We start from the raw sequence: 19,887 nt of genomic DNA, 5'->3' as shown, positions 1-19,887 counted from the left end.
GTGCTTTAAGGGTTATTTATATTCTTTAAGTCAGTAATTCATTATCTAAAATCAGTTTGGACTGTATCACAGCTCTGAAGTTTTTTGTAGAAGATATTTCTCTGGGTATTCATACATACGTACAGACTGCAAAGTTTGACTATTTATTTCATATGTTAATAGTAGACCATCAGAAATTAAGATTTTGGGTAACTAATATCATTAGTAATGATTATATAGAGCATTTTGGAAAACCTCATTCTCTATGTATCTTAACTACTAGATTAATTTTTGCTTTGCTCTTCAACTTAAAAAGATTTCCTCTATTTTGGAACATGTGAATCAGCTCTTAACCCTGGATAGGTTTGCTGGGTCGAGCACGACCTGAGGAGTGTTTATAAAAACATGTTTTTTTCCCATATATTATCATCTATCTCGAATCTTGGTGTGATCAACCTGCAAGAGGATAGCAGAACACACTACTACAATCATGTCAAAAGTTGCGTTTGCCTTGCCTTTGTGCTTTCCTCTTTCCTGAGTAATAGTTTGTTTTGAACGTGTGGGATACAAAGGCAAAGTTATCAAGTAGTAATTTCCTGTCTAACACTGTTGACTCTGGGATAGCTTTATATTGTTGGAAACTGTAGGTACGTGGTGTGTGTACATTATGCATGCCATTGGTTGTGGCTGAGATGACTTATATTGCCATTTATTCCAATTTCTTTCAAATGCCAATTTCTGTTTTTGCATTTTTTTTTTCTTTTGCATTTTTCATTAACAATGGCCAGTAGGCAGTATTCTATGGAATTATAAAGTGATTTTGATGATAATTTAAATGCTGACAACTCTATATGGCAAGAAGCCAAGTTTATGTAACAAAGAGTTGGACACAAGAGTGATGACCTTGAAATGATTACGACACAAGAGAGGGAGAGAGGGGGTGGGAAGTAGTGGGTCTCTGCCTTTTCTGGTGACAGATTACATGAGCTTATGTCAATAAATCATGACACACTAAAGAGAGAGTAAATTACATCTTAGTGCAGATCTTTGTACATATGTAATTCCATTCTAGGATAATATGAGTGTATTCTATAAAAAAAATTAGCCTTTTCATATTTCATTTAGGTACCAAAATAATTTGTGAAATTTTGACATTTTTTTTGGCCAAAAAAAAACACTTTTATTCTCTCTCTCTCTCTCTCTCTCTCTCTCTCTCTCTCTCTCTCTCTCTCTCTCTCTCTCTCTCTCTCTCGTCTCTCTCTCTCTCTCTCTCTCTCTCTCTCTTTTTTTTTTTTTTTTTTTTTTTTTTTTTTTTTTTTTTTTTTTTTGACCTCTATGGGTCCACCTTTTCTGGCAGTCACATATTATGAATAGTAGTTGTAGGAAGGATTCCCTCTATTTTTGTGTGTATATAGCGTATTTTGTATTTTTTGTAAATATTTTTGTATATTATTGTTTGAGAGAGAGAGAGAATAACATTTCTGATATAACAGTAAATTACATCTTAGTGCAGACTTTTTGCATAATTCTGTTCAAGGATAATATGAGTTTATTCTATACAAAAAAAATTAGCCACTTCCTATTTCATTTAGGTACCAAAAAAAATTTGAAATTTATTTATTTATTTTTTTTTTTTTTTTTCTTTTGCCAAAAAAAAAAACACACCCTTTTTTCTCATTTCAGATTTTTACCTCTTTGGGTCCGACATCTTTTCTGGCAATCACATACTGTAAATAATAGTTTTAGGAAGGATTCCCTCAATTTTTGTGTATATATAGCGTGTTTTATATTTTTTGTAAATATTTTTTATTTTCTTGGCCTTTCCTTAGGGAAACTGAAAAACGTATATGTTAAGACATTGTAAATGAGCTCATTTTTCCTTTGTTAAGTAACTACCATATATACTCCATATCATGTGAAGCCCTAATTTTAGAGCTAATTTTAAGGGGGTCGCATCTTACCCGAGATATAAAATTTGAGTATGTAATGTAATCATAATGTATCATATGATACAATACAAACATAATAGATATGCATCTTTTCCATGGATATTTTAAAAAGTTTTGTTTTACTTCACTGCATCCAATAATATTATATGTACGTATTTTCATGTTACTATTTGTTTGTATTATAAAATACAAAAAGCAATCAGTGTTTTTGTTTTGGAAATCAGGTGAGGGCGATTGCGAAGTAAGTTTGTTTTGTTGTGGTGAACTCAAATCCGAGCGACTTTCTTGCCCCTATTGGCGCAAATGAATCTCAAGATACTCTACTTATATGAGAAGGTTATTTTACGTTATACAAAGTGTTTTCAAGTGGAAATATTACTTGAAAATGTATCATTTGTTAACGAATTTTAGTTATTTTTTCGTTAGTAGATGGCATGGAGGTCATATTTTATTGCGTAAGCAAAAATCAACATTCTGTTCAATATTTTAACTTTAACTCATCTGAATACTACGAACTTTGCGTATTTATCTTTTATTGGAGTGAAAACAGTAAAATGTGTTCTTTTCATCCCCAATAGTTTTGATTAAAACATGTTTCTCTCAAATTTTGTTTATGATCGAGTTTGATGATACTATACCGAAGTTTGCGAAAGTTTCATCCACGCTGCCGATGCACAATAAAAGTCGCTAATGTATCAACATTCTTTCCTCAACTTTGCCTAAAGCTCACAGATAAAATTTAGCAGTATATGCCCTTGCCGATCTTTAATCCATAGTGAGTAAGGCTATAATACTATTATCGTGCATCGGCAACAAGGATATAACTCCAATAAACTTTTGCCATCAAACATAACCGTACATAAAGGTGAGCGAAAATTACTTTCATCAAAACTTCAGGTCTTGAAAGAACACATTTTACTGTTGTTTTCACGCTGATAAGAGACAAGTAACGTAACGGTAAAGTTCGTACTATGATGAAATGAAGTGAAAATAGCGAACGGAATCATGTTAAATTTTTACACAAACATGCCCATAAAGCAATCTGTTAATGAAAAAAAATACTTTAGTTCACGAGACGTAATAAATTCATATTTCAACTTGAAAACATGTCATATAATGACAAATTAGTTTCATATAAGTAGGGTATCTAGATATTTTACGCTAACTAGTAGAAAGGCAATTCGCGCCGAAATGAGTTAAATACGGAGAAATAAACTTTTATTCGCCATCAGCTGATTTCCAAACAAAACACTGACTACATTGTTAGTATTTTATGATACAATAATATGAGAATACATACAATATTATTGGATACTGTAATGTATAACTTTTTGAAAGAATCAGACAAGATGCATATTCATTGTGTATTTATTTCGTAAATAAATGTAGCCACCAGCAGCCTGACATCGCTCAATTAGGTATGCCGATGTCGGTCCGAATTTGATTCCTGTTTCATGTCCATTTTTTTCCGCTGATATGTTACAGTCGGAATGCATTGAAGCTCCAAAATTGGCTTTTATTAATAAATTACTGAATTATATTGTATATGTAGTATACAGTATACTGAAGGCTAGGCTACTATACGATGTATGTACCACGGTATCATCATCATCGTATAGGCGAGGCTAACGTGTTGAATGTTATTCAATTTCTCTTTTGTACTGAATCATCATAAGCCATTGTGCATTGAACCTAGAGAATTAGCTTAAATTAATAATTAGTATGCCATATATGTATAAAGTATGCTGTGTAGGCTAGGCTACCCTATATTTAAAGATGGTACAGATTACCCTAGTGTAGGCTACTCTAGTATAATATTCTTACTGTGAATTAACATGAGCCGACTTACGTCCAATTTAAGACTGGTTGTCCGTAACCAATTGCGGTAGTAAGTCGACTACTACCTTTAATGTAAAAATATATCAGTCCTATTCTCATTAATGTCATTTGTAATGTAACTATGGTAATTTTTCACTATTGTACGATGATTGAAATGCAAGCAAAAAGGCTGTTTTTATCGGATTGGTTGTTTACAGCAATAGCTGTTTCTGGCTGTATGCATTTTCCAAACAAGTATATCATTACTACGGATACTTTTTGGATTCTCTTACTTTTTTAAACTTAACTAGAAGATGGGATAGATTAAGAGATGGAGGAAAAGGGATTACCCTAACTAAATAATGGAATAGATAAAGAGGAGGAATAGAGGTTAGCCTGTTGTTAAATTTTGGTCTCATAAATTTAACTCACATGATTCGTGAGATATGTGATAAAATAATTTTTTGTGGGTGAAAATTTGTGGGTCACATGATATGCGAGATCGCGTGATATGCGAGTATATATGGTACTATTGATGCCTTGTTTGATTTGATAATAGATATGTTACATACTCACCGTACTTGGTTTGTATGATATTTATAATTCACTAGTGTTCTGTTTCTTCTCTTACCTGTTTAAGATTCTTAATGGAGCACTTGTAGCACTTACAGTCATATCTGACTAAAGCTCTTCAACAGAAGCAATCAAGCATGGAGATTTCTCCGTGCAGGCCATTAGTTGACTTGAAATCACTACACAGGTTATAAAAACTATTGTGTACAAGAGTCAATTACAAGTTGTTGACTGCTACCCAAAACAGTTAGGAATTGTGTAATACATACAAGAACATAGCTATCCTTTAGTTTATTTAGCCAGTGAATCATCAATGAATTCTACCATGTAAATGGATAGGCAGTTCAGAATTGCCAGAAAGATATATGAAAGTAGTTGTTGATGATATGAATGCAAAAGTTGTTAGGGACAGCAAAAACCTGGGAGAGACTGCAAATGTTTCACAAATAGTTTGGTGATTGCAAGTACTCTTTCGAACATGTGGCTGGCAACATGTCACTGAGATTTGAAACTGCTGCTCTTCCACTCGGGTTGCTACAGCATCTGTGGGTGTTCACTGTGGACTAACTACACCAGGGAGACTATGAGACGTATCACTGTTGTTCATAATGACATTTTGAGACGCCTCACAAACATTCCTCGCTACCACTTTGCCACACAGTTGTTCACAGAAAACCACCTGGACAATTTAAAAATCATTGTAAGGCGAACAATGTCCAGTCTGATCACCCGACTGTGAAACAGCAGCATTATAAGTAGTGAGGCAAGATCATCTAAATTATGGGGAAGATGGGAAAATGAGGCATTTGTTCACTAAATGACTTAATCTGTTTTTACAAAATGTCATCTGCAGAATCTGTCACTATTATTGTATTGTTATGATTATTGTCATTACTGGTATATTTTCCTTTTTACATTATTACTGTGATTACATATAATCAATATAGTTTTTACATTCTATTTTCAAATATTTTCAGTCTTTGTATGGGTATGACCATTATTTTGTACGGGTATGACCATTATTTTATGACCATTATTTTGACTACCTTCTTTTAAACTACCTCAGCAAGTATGGATATTGCTGATTAATCTTTGGTTTTCTTTTTTTATCATGTTATCTTACGTATCTAGACTGTATGTTATTGTCTATTCTTTGTATATTCCATGTTTATGGCCTTGAGCTGAAAATGAAAGTTATTATTATTATTAGCTGTAGACAGCATTGATGAGATTGAATCTTTCAAATATTTAGGACAATGATATGTAGTACAGCTTTTCTTGAATTGGTATGTTTTTGATAAACCAAAAAGGCAAGTGAAACAATGGGCAGGCTAAGGTAGATTTCAAAAATCAAGTAGAATGAAATTGCACACTAAAGTAAGAAAGACACTCCCTGAACATCTGAATTAACCCTGGTCACTGACCAGCCCGAACTATATCCCTGCATATTTACCCACAAAGTGGGTAATTTTAACTGTCAGTGCTACCAGCACTACAGAGAAAATCTAGTCAAATGAGTTACCCAAGGTCCCATTGGTAATGTGCTGCAAATACCGGCCATTAGAGACCGACAACCTCAATTGTTTTCTGTTCGCTGTGCTGTTAAGATGTGTCCTGCAACATGTGAACTTTTTCAGTCTTTAGCCTGACCCCCACATATATATATATTTGTCCTTGGAATTCTGGATTACAACCTTGGCATTGTATTACAACTGCACTCCTGGTTTTTGCTCCGGTTTTTTTTATTGATTTGGAACTTCTGGTATTGACCTGGCTTGGACTGGACTTGAGATGGACAAGCTACACAAGGAAACGCTGTCAGCCAACACCTCTACACCTGCTTTGTCTGTCGCACCATCTGAACAAGCTGCTGGGGAAAATGTCAGAGCTCTTTGGTCCTGCTCTACATGTGAGCGGAGGATGAGTACCCTCAAACATGACAGACATTCCCGTATGTGTTACTTGTTGGAAGGTTCAGTGCAGCGTCAGACAGAGGTATGAAGAGTGTAGAGATTTGTCGTTAGAACAAATGGAGGATTACTTAAAAATGGGGAATCTGTAGATTCTATGAGGTAGCATAAAACAGGTGTAGAAACACAAGCAATAGATAAGGAAGCGCTAGAGTCAGTGCTATTTAGAAGACATTGTCATTCAGCATGTCTATCTTATTTACTAATTTAATGAATAAGCTAACTAAGAGTAAAGATAGTGGTAGTAATAGTAGTGTAAGTGATGCTAATCGCTTTTTTTCAGCCCCCTTGCCTATTCCAGAACCAGCCCTAACAGGTGCCAGGGGTCATGGAGACCCGCAAGCCTCAAAGTTAGGATCTGCCGGCCGCCCAGGTGCGGAGCAGGCAGTGTTGGCAGCAGATTTCCCCCTTCCCCCTCAAGGTGTAAATTTAGTTATAGACGAGTAGGGATAATAGGGTACATACTGTTCAGGAAGAGAAGTGCAGGTATCTTCAGGTTCGGGTTCTGTTGTAGTTTCTAGTGTGACAGTTTGTCTTTAGAGCCATCTTTGGTTTTATTTCCTGCTTCAAGAAAAACCCACTAAAAATTTTTTACCTGTTTTTTTTAATAGTTTTATCACAAAAAGTGCATTTGTTCATAATGAACAAGCGTTCGGTCTTAACAATAGGATAATTTCTTGTGCCAGCTGGATCCAGTTAACCCTCTTACGCTGAAGGGGTATAATAAAAATCGTCTCCCGTATGCCGAGGCGGTCTTGGAGTGAGTGCCGAAGCGGAAAAAATATTTTTCTCAAAAAATCACAGCGCGCTTAGTTTTCAAGATTAAGAGTTTATTTTTGGCTCCTTTTTTTTGTCATTGCCTGAAGTTTAGTATGCAACAATCAGAAATGAAAAAAAATACCATTATCATATATAAATAATGCGATATATGATAGCACGAAAACAAAATTTCATATATAATTGTATTCAAATCATGCTGTGAGCAAAACAGTTAAAGCTAACGAGTTAATTATTTTTTCATTGTATTGTACACTAAATTGTGATCATTTTGGTATATAACACATTTTAAAATAATCAAAGCAACACAGAGAAAATATTATCACAAAATGATGCATGAATTCGTAACGCGTGGACATAAAAAAATGTTTTTTTCAAAAACTCACTATAAATCTAAATATTGTTCTAGAGACTTCCAATTTGTTTCAAAATGAAGATGAATGATTGAATATTACTATACTGTAAGAGTTTTAGCTTACAATCGCAGTTTTTGACCATTTCGGATGAGTTAAATTGACCGAATGTCGAATTTTTTATATATATTTTTTTATATGCAAATATTTCGAAAATGAGAAAAGCTACAACCTTCAATTTTTTTTTGTTGTATTCTACATGTAATTGCGCACATTTTTATATATAAAACTCTATGAAACGCCTAATATGAAATGGAGCAAATATAACGATAATGCGACGTACGCATTTCGGAGATTTGCGGCGGAGAATCCGCTCGCGGAGGGAAGGAAAGTTCTTTTTAAAAATTCACCATAAATCTAAATATTGTGCTAGAGACTTTGAATTTGTTTCAAAATGAAGATAAATGACTGAATACTACTAGGCTGTAAGATTTTTAGCTTACAATTGCGTTTTTCGACTTTCGGCAGAGTCAAAGTTGACCGAACATGGGTTTTTTTATATTTATTGTGATTTATATGCAAATATTTCAAAAATGAAAAAAGCTACAATCTTCAATCATTTATTGACGTATTCTACATAAAATTGTGCACATTTTCATATATAAAACATGATGTAACGGGTAATTTAAAATGGTGTAAACATTACGACAATCACACAAAAAAATTTTTGATTTTTTTTTTCGGAAGAGTTACCGCGCGGACGTAAGGAAATTTTTTTTTTTTTTTTTTTTTCATAAATTCACCATAAATCAAAATATTGTGCTAGAGACTTCCAATTTGTTGCAAAATGAAGGTAAATGATTGAATATTACTAAAATATAAGAGTTTTAGCTTACAATTGCGTTTTTCGACCATTTCGGTAGAGTCAAAGTTGACCGAAGGTTGAAATTTTGGCACATCGTTATTTATATGAAAATATTTCAAAACTGATAAAAGCTACAACATGGGTTGTTTTTAGTTGTATTGTGCATGAAATTGCGCACAATTCCATATATAAAACTTTATGTACCAGCAAATTTAAAATGGTGCAAACATTACGACAATCGCACGAAAAAATATATGGGAAGTGTTACCGCGCGGACGTAAGGAAAAAGTTTTTTCATAAATTCACCATAAATCAAAATATTGTGCTAGAGACGTCCAATTTGTTGCAAAATGAATATTACTAGAATACAAGAGTTTTAGCTTACAATTTCATTTTTCGACCATTTTGGTAGAGTCAAAGTTGACTGAAGGTTGAAATTTTGGCACATCATTATTTATATGAAAATATTTCAAAACTGATAAAAGCTACAATCATGAGTATTTTTTTTTGTATTCTACATGAAATTGCACACATTTTCATATATAATACTCTATGTAACGGCTTATTTAAAATGGTGCAAAAATTATGTCAAAGTGACGAAATAATTTCTGAGATGTGTCACTGATACTTTTTAGTGTGATAAGAAAGAAATTTGCGCTTGCGCACCTGCGTAACAATTGTAAACAAAACAATGCCTTGATCTGTGAGCTCCAAGCATCCCCCAAGGCGCGTGATTCAAAAGTTTTCTGCGGGTAGGCTTACAAGTATTTTTCCGCAAATTTTTAAAAAAACTTTTTTACGTCGACGTTTAATACGTCCAATCAGCACCCGGGAGACAATTTATCTCGACGTTTAATATGTCCAATTGGCGTAAGAGGGTTAAAAAGCAGATGAAAGCAAGGAATCTTGTGATATCTGGCAACGCATGCGTAGATCGGGTGAAAGATGGTCGAAGACTATTCACCTATGATCACGCATCAGTCTGTCTTTTGACCGCCTGGGCGAGTCGTGTTAACCTCTCTTGGCCTTTTCCCGTTTCATTGCCCGTTTCGCTTGTGTTTAGTGTGTGTGTGTGTGTGTATTTGGCTGATATTATGGCTTCCTCTGCTCCTTCTCGGCGTCAGCATATGTGCCCTGGAGTTCCAAGTTTTCCTTGTCCTCCTTTTCTGGCTTCGGCAGCGACCAACTCTCACATTACGTGCAGTAGGTGTCGTTCTAATTGTTGTACTATTATGAATCCGTGCACGGAATGCCAGGCATGGCCTAAGGAGCAGTGGAGGTCGTTTTATGGCAAAAGAGAACATTGGAGGGTTTTGACTCTTCCTACTTGGGAAGGTTTTTCGCCTCTTCCTGATGTTTCGTCTCCTGCAGTAGTCAACCCCCATACTAGTAACGTTTTCCCTGCGTCTCCTTCCTTTTCTTCCATTGATTCGTTGATGGAAGTATCAGGAGGCCACCAGGCTAATGTTTGTAATGTAGCCCCTTCTTCCTCGGGAGTTTATTTGATTCCCGAGAAGGGCTTTTTCATCAATCTCTTCTCTTCCAGAGTCGGAGGCGTCCAAAATGGCAGCGATTTGGAAGACGCATGGGCTAGGGGGTCCCCATCCTTAGAGGGGTTGGTAGCGCATTTTGTGGAGTTTCGCACCCCCCCTCCCTGGTCTGGCTAGGCCACCCTCCCTCCCGGCCTCGTCTCGTGGGTAGCAGAGGTCGGCCATCTTGTATTGCTCCGACAGTGTCTGCTGCCCCTTCGAGTCGGAGTGACGCTGTGGAGTTAGCCCAGTTGATGACGTCACGGGATCCGTTTTAGTGTATTCCTCCGCTAGTGGCGTCTGATTCTCCCTCGCGCTGAGGGGAAGCCATGACGTCACCACCACTTGTGACCTCACTCTCATCGATGACGTCTCTCCAAGTCGTCTCCTCTGATCCACCTTTCTCAGCTGTGACGTCATCACTGCCACCCAGTTCACTACATCTCCCTTCTTTGTCATTGGAGCCTTCTTCTCTGGCACATCAGTCTCAGGTCATATGCCAGGCAGTGCTTCAGAGGTTGGACTCCATATTGGATGTGAAGTTGGCTGCCTTCTGCCTTATCGGTTGGGAGGACTGGTAGGAAACGTGTTGCTTCGTCCCATCCTCCTGAGAAGAGTGCGCATAAGAAACCAGTACTGTCGGCCTCTCCCTCTTCCCCCTCTACGCCCCGTCAGCGTATCAAGCATTGGAAGGCTAAGGACTTTGCCCTTCCTTTGCCTTTGAGGGAGGAACAACGCGGATGTGTTGCCGAGAGTGCTGTTGTTTCGGGCAGCGTTAGTGCTCCTTCCCGTGTACGATCTGTAGGGGATGCTTCGTCCTCTGCCTCAAATCTCGTGTGTGTGTGTGTGTGGTCTCTCTCTCTCTCTCTCCCCCCCCCCATCCATGTGCATTGCGAGCGCGTTGCAGCCTCCCCTGCCTGTGCACGTGATGTTAGTGCTCCTTCTCCAAGGCCTATTCATTGCCGTAAGGATCTCAAGGCGCCTGTCAAGAGGTTGAAGGTAGTGAGCACGGAGTTGGTGCAGCAGAAGTGTTTTCCTGCCCCTCTCACTGGTGCTTCCAAGAGTTCAACTCTAAGGGATTCTCCTTCGCTCTTGAGTGTTCGAGTTTCTCCCCCATCTCACGTATGTAGGTTCGCCACGCCCGTGACCATTCATGGACATGTTGAGTCATCTGTTGAGGTAAGTGATGTTCCTAGTGTTATAATGGGTTCGTCTCGGAAGCCGATGCATGGACCCAGCCCAGACAGGTTAGTTATGGTTTCGGGCTGTTTGGCTGCTGACCCTTGCGTTAATTTTGGTTGGGAAGGTGCCTTAGAGGAGCCTATGCATCCTTCTCGTCGTCGGTCTCCGTTGCCGGAGCAGGAGGAAGGAGAAGTTGTTGATCTCATTCGTGGGTTTAACAATTTGGAAAGTAGGACTCGGGCTCGGCCGTCTTACACTCCTTCTTGCTTGTTGCAGACAGTTTCTTGGCTGGACCTCTGGTCTGTGGTTATTGCCAAGTAGCTTCCGACAGGTCCACGGAAGGGTTGGGGAGTGCCTCCTCGCTTGCCAGTCTGTTGCAGTCCGGGTACAAGGCGTTTTCATATTTGGCTCACCTCAGTGCAAAGTTATTGGCTAATCTTCTGATTAGAAGGGATGCGGCTTTGTCTAGGATGGAGAGATCGCTCGACACCGAGTCCTTGCTGGCATTTAGGAATGGAGATCTGTTGGAGTCCCAATTTCTGTTTCCTCGGACAGAGCTTGAGAATGCGATAGACTGGCGCCGAGCTGACACCAAAGACAGACTGGTGCACCAGGCCGTGTCTAAGTCAGTCTCGTCCTCAGAGATGTCCGGCTCCTACTCCTCCCCCTGTCCAGTAGCAGTCAAGAAGATCGTTGCCTGGTAGGCCGTCGAGGACCTCGAGTTCGGCAGGGCCTTCCCGTTTGAGCCTAAGTCAGAAGATCAGCGCCCCTTTCGCTCTTGTTCTTTTAAGCCAAGAAGGGGCCCAAGGGGTAGAAGTAAAGGAAGCTGTCATTAGGTTAGGCGCCTCTCCCTCTCCTGCGCCATGGGTGGGGGGGTGCCTGGCTGGCCATTGGGCCAAGTGGCAGAGTTATGGGGCAGAGAAGTGGGTGGTAGATGTCCTTCGGGTGAGATACCTACTGCTATTCTACTTCTCTCCTCCTCTGTCGGACAAGCTGCAGCTCAAGAAGGCATATCCTCCAGATTCTCTGAAGTTCTTGGCTCATTGGAAGGAAGTGGAGAAAATGCTGGACAAGAATGCAATAGAGGAAGTAGTGCATCCGTCCCCTGGGTTTTACAGTCACATCTTCTTGGTGCCCAAGGCGTCGGGAGGATGGAGGCCTCTGTCTCTGGAAGTGAGAGAAGAAACTTCGTTGGTGGTTGGACAACCAGAATCTGTTGAAGGGTGTCCCTCTGCGTTCTCTTCCACCGGACTTCCTTCTGTTCTTGGACGCCTCCCTCGCAGGTTTGGGCGCTCATTTAGGTGGCCTCATCGCTTCTGGCGTTTGTAGTTTGGAGGACAAGCAGCAACATATCAACGTCTTGGAGTTGAAGGCGGCTTTCCTGGATCTGAAGGAGTTTCAGGGGAAGGTAGAGGGTCACTGTCGTTCTCATGTCGGACAACACCATGGTGGTAGCCTATGTGAACAAACAGGGAGGCCTGGTTTCACGTCAACTTCACACCTTGACCATCGAGCTCCACCAGTGGGCGGTCAGCAATTCGGTAGAGCTCTCAGCCAGGTATATCCCAGGGGAACGGAATGTGGTCGCAGACAAACTCAGTCGCCGGGATTAGATCCTAGGCACAGAGTGGTCCCTTCATCAAGTGGTGGCAGACAAGCTTTTCCAGATTTGGGGGAGACCTATGCTGGACCTTTTTGTGACATGCTTCAAGAGGAAGCTGGAGGTGTTCTGTTCAGTGGTTCCAGATCCTTTAGCATTGACAGAAGACCCATTCCAACATCCCTGGGACAACCTGGAGGTGTATGCCTTCCCTCCGTTTTGTTTGATCCGTCAGGTTCTGAACAGGCTGATGAGTTCACAGGGCCTCAGGATGACTTTGGTAACCCCTCTGTGGTCTCAGGCGGAGTGGTTCCCAGATCTGCTGTCGTTGTTGTCAGAGGTTTCGAGGGAGATTCCCCCTTGGCAACATCTCCTGTGTCAGCCCCATGCAGAAAGGTTCCACCAGTCAGTAGAATCCCTGTCTCTTCACGGTTGGAGGCTATCAAGTATCTCCTCCAAGCAAGAGGCTTTTCTCAGAAAACAGCGGGGCATATGTCAAGCAGTCTTAGGCAAATGGGCAATCTACTGTGATTGGTGTCGTAAACGGGGTTTTTCTCCACTTGCGACCTCTATTCAGTGAATAGCAGACTTTTTAACCTTCTTCAGAGATGAGAAACGTTTGTCTGTTTCTACCATTAGAGGCTACAGGCCAGCTCCGAGTTTCCTTGATTCTTAACAGCTTCACTAAGAGTCCATATGAGCCCTTGTGTTGCTCATCTGATAGGAACCTGACACTCAAGACAGTTTTCCTTCTGGCTTTGGCATCTTCGAAGAGGGTAAGAGAGCTCCACGGTCTGAGCTATGAGGTGAAGCACACCAGTGGTTGGGGGTCAGTGTCCTTCGAATTTGTCCCAGAATTCGTGTCCAAAACCCAAAATCCTTCTGTGCATGACAGGTTCACTTTGTTTTCCATTCCATCACTGACTGAGTTTGTGGGTGGTGATGCTCAAGAGCTTTTGTTGTGCCCTGTCCAGGCCCTGCGTTGCTATCTTAAAAGGACTTGGCACCTTAGACCAGGCTGCAGCAGACTTTTTGTTAGCACAGGCCGTACAAAGAAAGAGGTGTCTAAGAATACTATCTCTTTTTGGATATGGGAAGCCATCAGACAGCATACTTGACTCTTGATGATTCTACCACCACGTCTGTGCAGGCTAGAGCGCATGACGTTAAAGGTATTGATCCCTCTCTGGCTTTCAAAAAGAACTTGGCTGTGCATAGAGTGCTGAGCGCTGGTACTTGGTTACGCCAGTTCACGTTCACCTCCTTCTATCTTAAGGATGTTGCCCACAGATCTGCGGACACGCTTTCCCTTGGTCCTGTGGGGGCTGCCCAGCAGATTGTGTAACTCATGGTTGCCCTTAACAAGGCACCTTTGTATCTTACCTAAGATGAGAGTGTGGATGAGAGAATGAGTGAGTTGGCTGGTCTCCTTCTTTCTCTTGTACCTTTCCTTCTTCCTTCGGGCAGTTTAAGGAATAGACACATCATTCGCTGGACTGGTTCGATACAGGTGAGTAAGGTAGTCATACTGATAGTGTGGTCGTGCAATATACAAATATCTTACCCACTATTTGGTAGCATATGCTCCACTCCTTGGCTTGTTTTTGGACGGTCAAAGTTTCTCTTTGGTTTCCTATACAATAGTTATCCCATATATCATTGTACGTCACTCAGGGTCTGAGTCGTTAGAGATCAATTTATCTAGCTTCTCATCGGACTTCAGTCCCACTCCAAAAACCATTCCTTTTGAGAGCTAGACTGGTGGGTAGGCCCCCAGGTGGTCTAGGATGTCTTATACCCTCCTCCAAGTATGAGTCTATCGTATTATTAAGGCCGAAGGTTTGTTCGCTTATGAACAAATGACAAATTTTCTAAGACATTTGTATTTATCATAGCTACAAACCTGAGGTCTTAACATTATACTGCCCGCCTCTAGCCACCCCTCTGTGTGTTAAGACAACCTGAGTTGGGAAAGACTGATGCGTGATCATAAGTGAATGGTCTTTGACCATCCTTCACCTGATCTATGCATGCGTTGCCAGATATCACAAGATTCCTTGCTTTCATCTGTTTTTTAGCCGGATCCAGCTAGGCGCAAGAAATTATCCAATTGGTAAGACCTCAGGTTTGTAGCTATGAAAAATACAAATTGTCTTAGAAAATTTGTTAGTTTAAGATGGAATTTATTTTTAAAAAACCAGGAATTTGTGGTTATTTCACATAGCAAAATATTGCAAATAGGCAAATTTTCTGCGAATAATGTGGGGAAATGTTCCCGAGAGAAATCCACAAATGTGTGAGTCCGCGAATACAGGGGGTCCACTGTAATCCGTTCCAGAACCTCCCACAAAATATGAAAATAATTCCCATTAGGAATACAATGTAAAAACAATTAATACATTCCAGACCCCCAAAAATATTTTTTTTAAATACATTTATAGGAATAAACACTTTGACATACCAAAAACGAGAAATAAATATAAATGACTAATGAAATTAATAAATGAACATTTAACATCACTCTTACCTTTATGGAAAACATGTTAGAGTATGAAAGACAGAGAGTAGGGGAGAGGGAGGAGGAGAGGTTATTGTTCTTGGAAGGGAAATCTCCCTACAGAAGGGCTTCAGGCATCAAGATTACTTCTCTTCGTTTTTTACCAGCACTATCTGAGGTTACTTCCTCTCTCTGTTTTTTACTGGCTTTAAGACCAGCTTGAGAGTTACTTGGACCCTTATTGAACAACAAAATTGTCCAGAGACATTTGTTTGTTGTGTTTCTTTAAAGTTTGCCCAAAGTTAAACACCGCATTGTCATTAAACATGTTGGAGACATGGATTACAACTTCTTTGTTGGGATGATAATTCTCCACAAAATTTTTTACATCATTCCACTTTGCAAACATACCCTTAATTCCTGAAGTAGGCCCATTATGTATTCCCATTCGTTTTCTGAATTTTTCAAACCAGCCTCTGCTGGCTTTAAATTCACTTAACAGCAACACTTGTAGGTATTTAATCACTGAGATCGGGCATGCAACTTCCTTCAACACTTTGTTATGAGTTCTTTCTTAAATTCTATGGTGTTTTTTTGCCTTTGCTATGAGTTCTTTCTTAAATTCTATGGTGTTGCCTTCATTACAGAAGGGCTAGCACTTGTAACTTTCTTTGGCCCCATGATGGCTTATTTAGCAGTTGCACTCAAATAAAAAGGCACTAAAAGGACAAAAGCAGAATGGGTCACGAAAGAAGATGGGATGCTTTGTTGGGCGTGATCAGGCCCTGGATGAAATGTTTCCAAGTGTACGAAAACCAAGGAAACCTACGATAACCGAAATAAAATTTCATAGAAAAAAGTCTACGAAAACTAAAACGTACAAAAAGAGGTGTACGAGAACTAAGGTTTGACTGTACTTTGTTTTGACTGCAGGATTGTTATTAGTTACACTAATTGCTTTGTTTCTCTTAGATTGGAACAAAGAAAGTTCATTACAGGCGGTCCCCAGTTATAGGCAGACTCGTTCAATAGCAGTCTGGTTTTATGGGGCTTGTCTACCGCTATAAAATTAGCGATTTATGGCACCATAATGGGCCGAGTTTCAGTTAACATACCTAACAGGCGACATTAACGAAAACCATAAATTGTCGAGTTTTATTTAATGGTGGTTTTCGATTTGCACCCCGCCAAGAACGGAACCCCTTCCTATAACCGGGGACTGCCTGTATTAGAGTAAGTAATGTTGGACTTATGTTGCAGAGCTTTTACTCCTCATTGGAGAAAGCTACCCTGAGCTGATCTAAGACCACCTTTTTCAGGAAAAAATTGGTGTTGTTCTTTGGGTGTGAAATGCCACTGCAGCTCAGGTTGGTGGTAACTCTTTAGGGATCATGTTTAATTTTGTTTTTAGCTCCCATCAACTCTGCAGGTTTCAGGCACAGAGGCCCAACTTGCCATTCTGCATTACAGTCTTAACCAATAGCTATATTCAGGGTCCACATTTCACCTTGCAATAGTAGACCTCACTTGTTGAGGATCCTCTTTTAAAAGAACTTGCCCTTGGATTGTATGTATCAGGTAAGCAGCAATAAGGATATTTCTAATAGCTGATAATTTGGTCATATTGAAATCTGGCCCTTCTTCAGTACACAATATTCGAGTTAGCTAATGATGGAGGGCACCTCAAAAATACTAATGATTTTTTTGATAAAATCATTTTTTAGGTACCTACCCTCCATCATTGAGATCCCTCCCTCCTCCCTTCTCAAGAGATTAAGAGACTGCTAATCACCCCAAAATACTCAATGTCTTACCCCACTCCCTACAGGGTGGGGTAGTAACTAATGCCCCACCTCCTGAAGGATTGGTGAGTAATTATTGGTTGCTTTTTGCTTGGTAACAATGTTTTCAACTTTAAAATTTGTCGAACCAGCATCAAGTAGCCGCAGATAAAGCTAATGATGGAGGGCAAGTACCTAAAAAATCTACTTTATTAAAAAAATTATTATTTTCCATGGTAATTCCAGAAGATCTTTCACAAATATAGTTCAGATTTATGCAAGAAAGATGGGTCACACATTTTTCACACTTGCTTTTTAGCATTGAGTGATGAAGGAAGGATTGATACCATACTTATAATGTAGCTGCCAAACAGATATTATAGTACAGGAAAATTTTACTCGTGTGGACATTTGGCCATGAAAGGAAGGCCAATCACTGCATGAAAGGTACATGAAGCTATTATGTAGTAGAGAAACGTAATCCAATAGGAAAATTTGATGCACTGTTTTTAAGAAATTTAATTTTGCCCCAAATTTTAATCAGTAATTGATAATTATGTATATAATTTTTTATTTATTTAATTAAAATTTACCCAAGTATTACTTGGCCTTCAAGTCAAAATCTTGTAGTTTAATTCTTGTGTTTGCATGCAAGACTGTGACACCATTTCAATACCAAAGTCATGTCAGCCTGTTGTACAGAGTATGACGAGATATTGTGCCCATTGTAATGTAATACAATGCATAGAAAGAACATGCTGTGCCGTTTTGTTGTTATTGCTTATTTTAGATTTGGGTGGGGAGGTCTTTGTACAATGGTGTTGTTAAAGAGACAAGTGTTTGAATACCCTTAGTTGCCACTGGACCTGAGTTTCACACGGTTAAGCTTGAAAAAGAAAGCTATTAAGACAAAATTGTTTCTAAATGTTAACCCTGTGCTTTGTAGACACATTGAAAGTGTATGAAAGCTTAGAAATTGTGGATGCTTATGATAACAATTTTATTATCAATTTAACTTAATTGCTAGTTCTTTAAGAAGTGCTGTTTTTCTTTTGATTAAAATAAGCAATACGTACTTTTTTTATTGCAATTTGAGATCATATGAGTTTCATGTTAGTTTGAAGCTTTTAAGTGATTGAGTAGTTGAATTTCTTAAGGTTCAAGACAAATTTGGTCATTTTCATGTGTATACTGAAGATAGTGTAATCTCATAAATTAAGTGGCTGTATAAATCTTAATGTTGTAGAAACTATAGTTCAAAGACTTATGAGGAATTGCTGTAAAAATGATAAAAGGAGCCATAAAAATGGAAGCCAAAAACAGAAATGATGAAGTAGATGATTGTCTTAATAATATAAGCAATAAAACTTATCGTGTTTTAAGTCAGCGTGGAAATTTAAACAAAGACACAGAGAAGTATGTGAAGAAAAATAGAAGATCATCAGTGGACTTTTACGATATCAGGCACAGTTATGCTGACTCCATGGCCTATGGGAATCCTCATGTGACACATGCATCATGGAGAGTTCAACCAACACGACGGTACTCTGATGTGGGAGTTCATCTGAAGGGTGGTAGTACATGGAGTAAGATACCTGAAACAGTAAGCTATCAACTCCGAAGGAAGTCTGTAGCATCGTTTGAAAATAAAAGAGGGTCTGCATTTCAGCCAGATGAAACTCTAGGATTGCATCATCCATCTGCAACAGTTTTTGGAACGCATTGCACCATGAAATATAGACCAGTTCAGGACATTTCATTAGATTCATGTCATTCATTAGTTTTACCATCAAGAACCTTACATATCTCTCCTAGATGCAGGGACTCAGAGCATGTTTCTAGCTTGGAACCAGAGTTGGTACTTATTGAGAGAGAGAATGATGGCATTCTTAAAGTACCAGTGGCAGAGGAGGTTGATGCTATGACTCACGCTACTAGAATGTGGAGCTCTTTAGCTGTTGCTAAGGAAATACAAAATTCAGAAGTACTACCCCATTTAGAACTAAGCACTAGTATGAAGTTTGATGTAGCCAATCGTCAACCAGAATTAGTCGACAGGATAGGTAAAATCTGCTTATCAAAGAAAAAAAGAGTATTAGAGGAGAATTTTCATTATAATCATGAGGAAAATATAACAAAGAAGAAAACAGATGTAAAGCCTGTGTTTAGGAAAGAGAGAAACTTTCCTAAATCTGAGTCATTCTCTGCCATTTCAGAATATCAGATTCTGAGTTCTTTCTCAAGTGCTAAACAGCAGAGAACAGCTGAAGTTCTTTCTGTGTGTGACGCAGTACCTCAGCATACCAATTTTGAGAATGTCGACGATTTCGAAGATATATATAAATATGATTTACATAGTTTTAGTGAGGAATATACTGGTATTGACAAGTCCTTATATTTCTCTAACTTTAAAATTGGGAAATATGTCAGTCACCTGGTAGATTTTTGGTTGGTATGTTATTTATTGCATTATATAATTTTAATTTTTTGTGATTAAGGTCTTTAGATTTCTTTCATGGGCATCTTTCACATTTAAGTAAATGTCTGTTTACAGTCATCTTTATCATCATTATTGTTATTCTCTGCTCTATCTTTGTCCCTTATATCTTATATCCATTGCCTTATATCTTGTGTATTTAATGCATCAATTCCCATTTATTCTAGGTATTCATCTGTGACTTCTCTCCAAGATTTATAGCCTTTCCTAGTGGTTATTACCCTAATGCTCTAACTATAGCCATTTCCTCACCTCACCTCATCTAAAAAAAATCATGGAGATCTTGAGATCTTAGTCTATTTTCCAGTGTCTGGATATCACATATTGTTTTAGTGCGATCTTCATAACATACTCCAGTTATGAATCTTAATTTATTTACACACAAATACAAACCTTCGTTCTTTACGTAGGATTGAGCAATGAACACGCGCTGGTGATGTGGTGTCCTTTTCATAAAGGAACTGGTGTTGAATGTATTGTGCAAGTGTAGTGGTCCAGTAAAGCACTTTTGGGGTAA

At 39.0% G+C, this 19,887-nt stretch overlaps 1 protein-coding gene across 11 annotated transcripts in view; it reads left to right on the top strand.

Moving 5' to 3' along the window:
* The window catches only part of LOC135224515 (E3 ubiquitin-protein ligase MYCBP2-like), a 1,655,355-nt gene that overhangs the window by 163,268 nt on the left and 1,472,200 nt on the right, over positions 1-19,887 (top strand). The gene's annotated exons all lie outside the window — the stretch shown is intronic.

This window comes from Macrobrachium nipponense, chromosome 12 (genome assembly GCF_015104395.2).
Source record: "Macrobrachium nipponense isolate FS-2020 chromosome 12, ASM1510439v2, whole genome shotgun sequence".
In the NCBI taxonomy this organism is placed as follows: Eukaryota; Metazoa; Arthropoda; class Malacostraca; order Decapoda; family Palaemonidae; genus Macrobrachium; species Macrobrachium nipponense.
The sequence above is the reverse complement of the archived record's forward strand: the minus strand, read 5'-3'. Positions and strand labels throughout refer to the sequence as shown.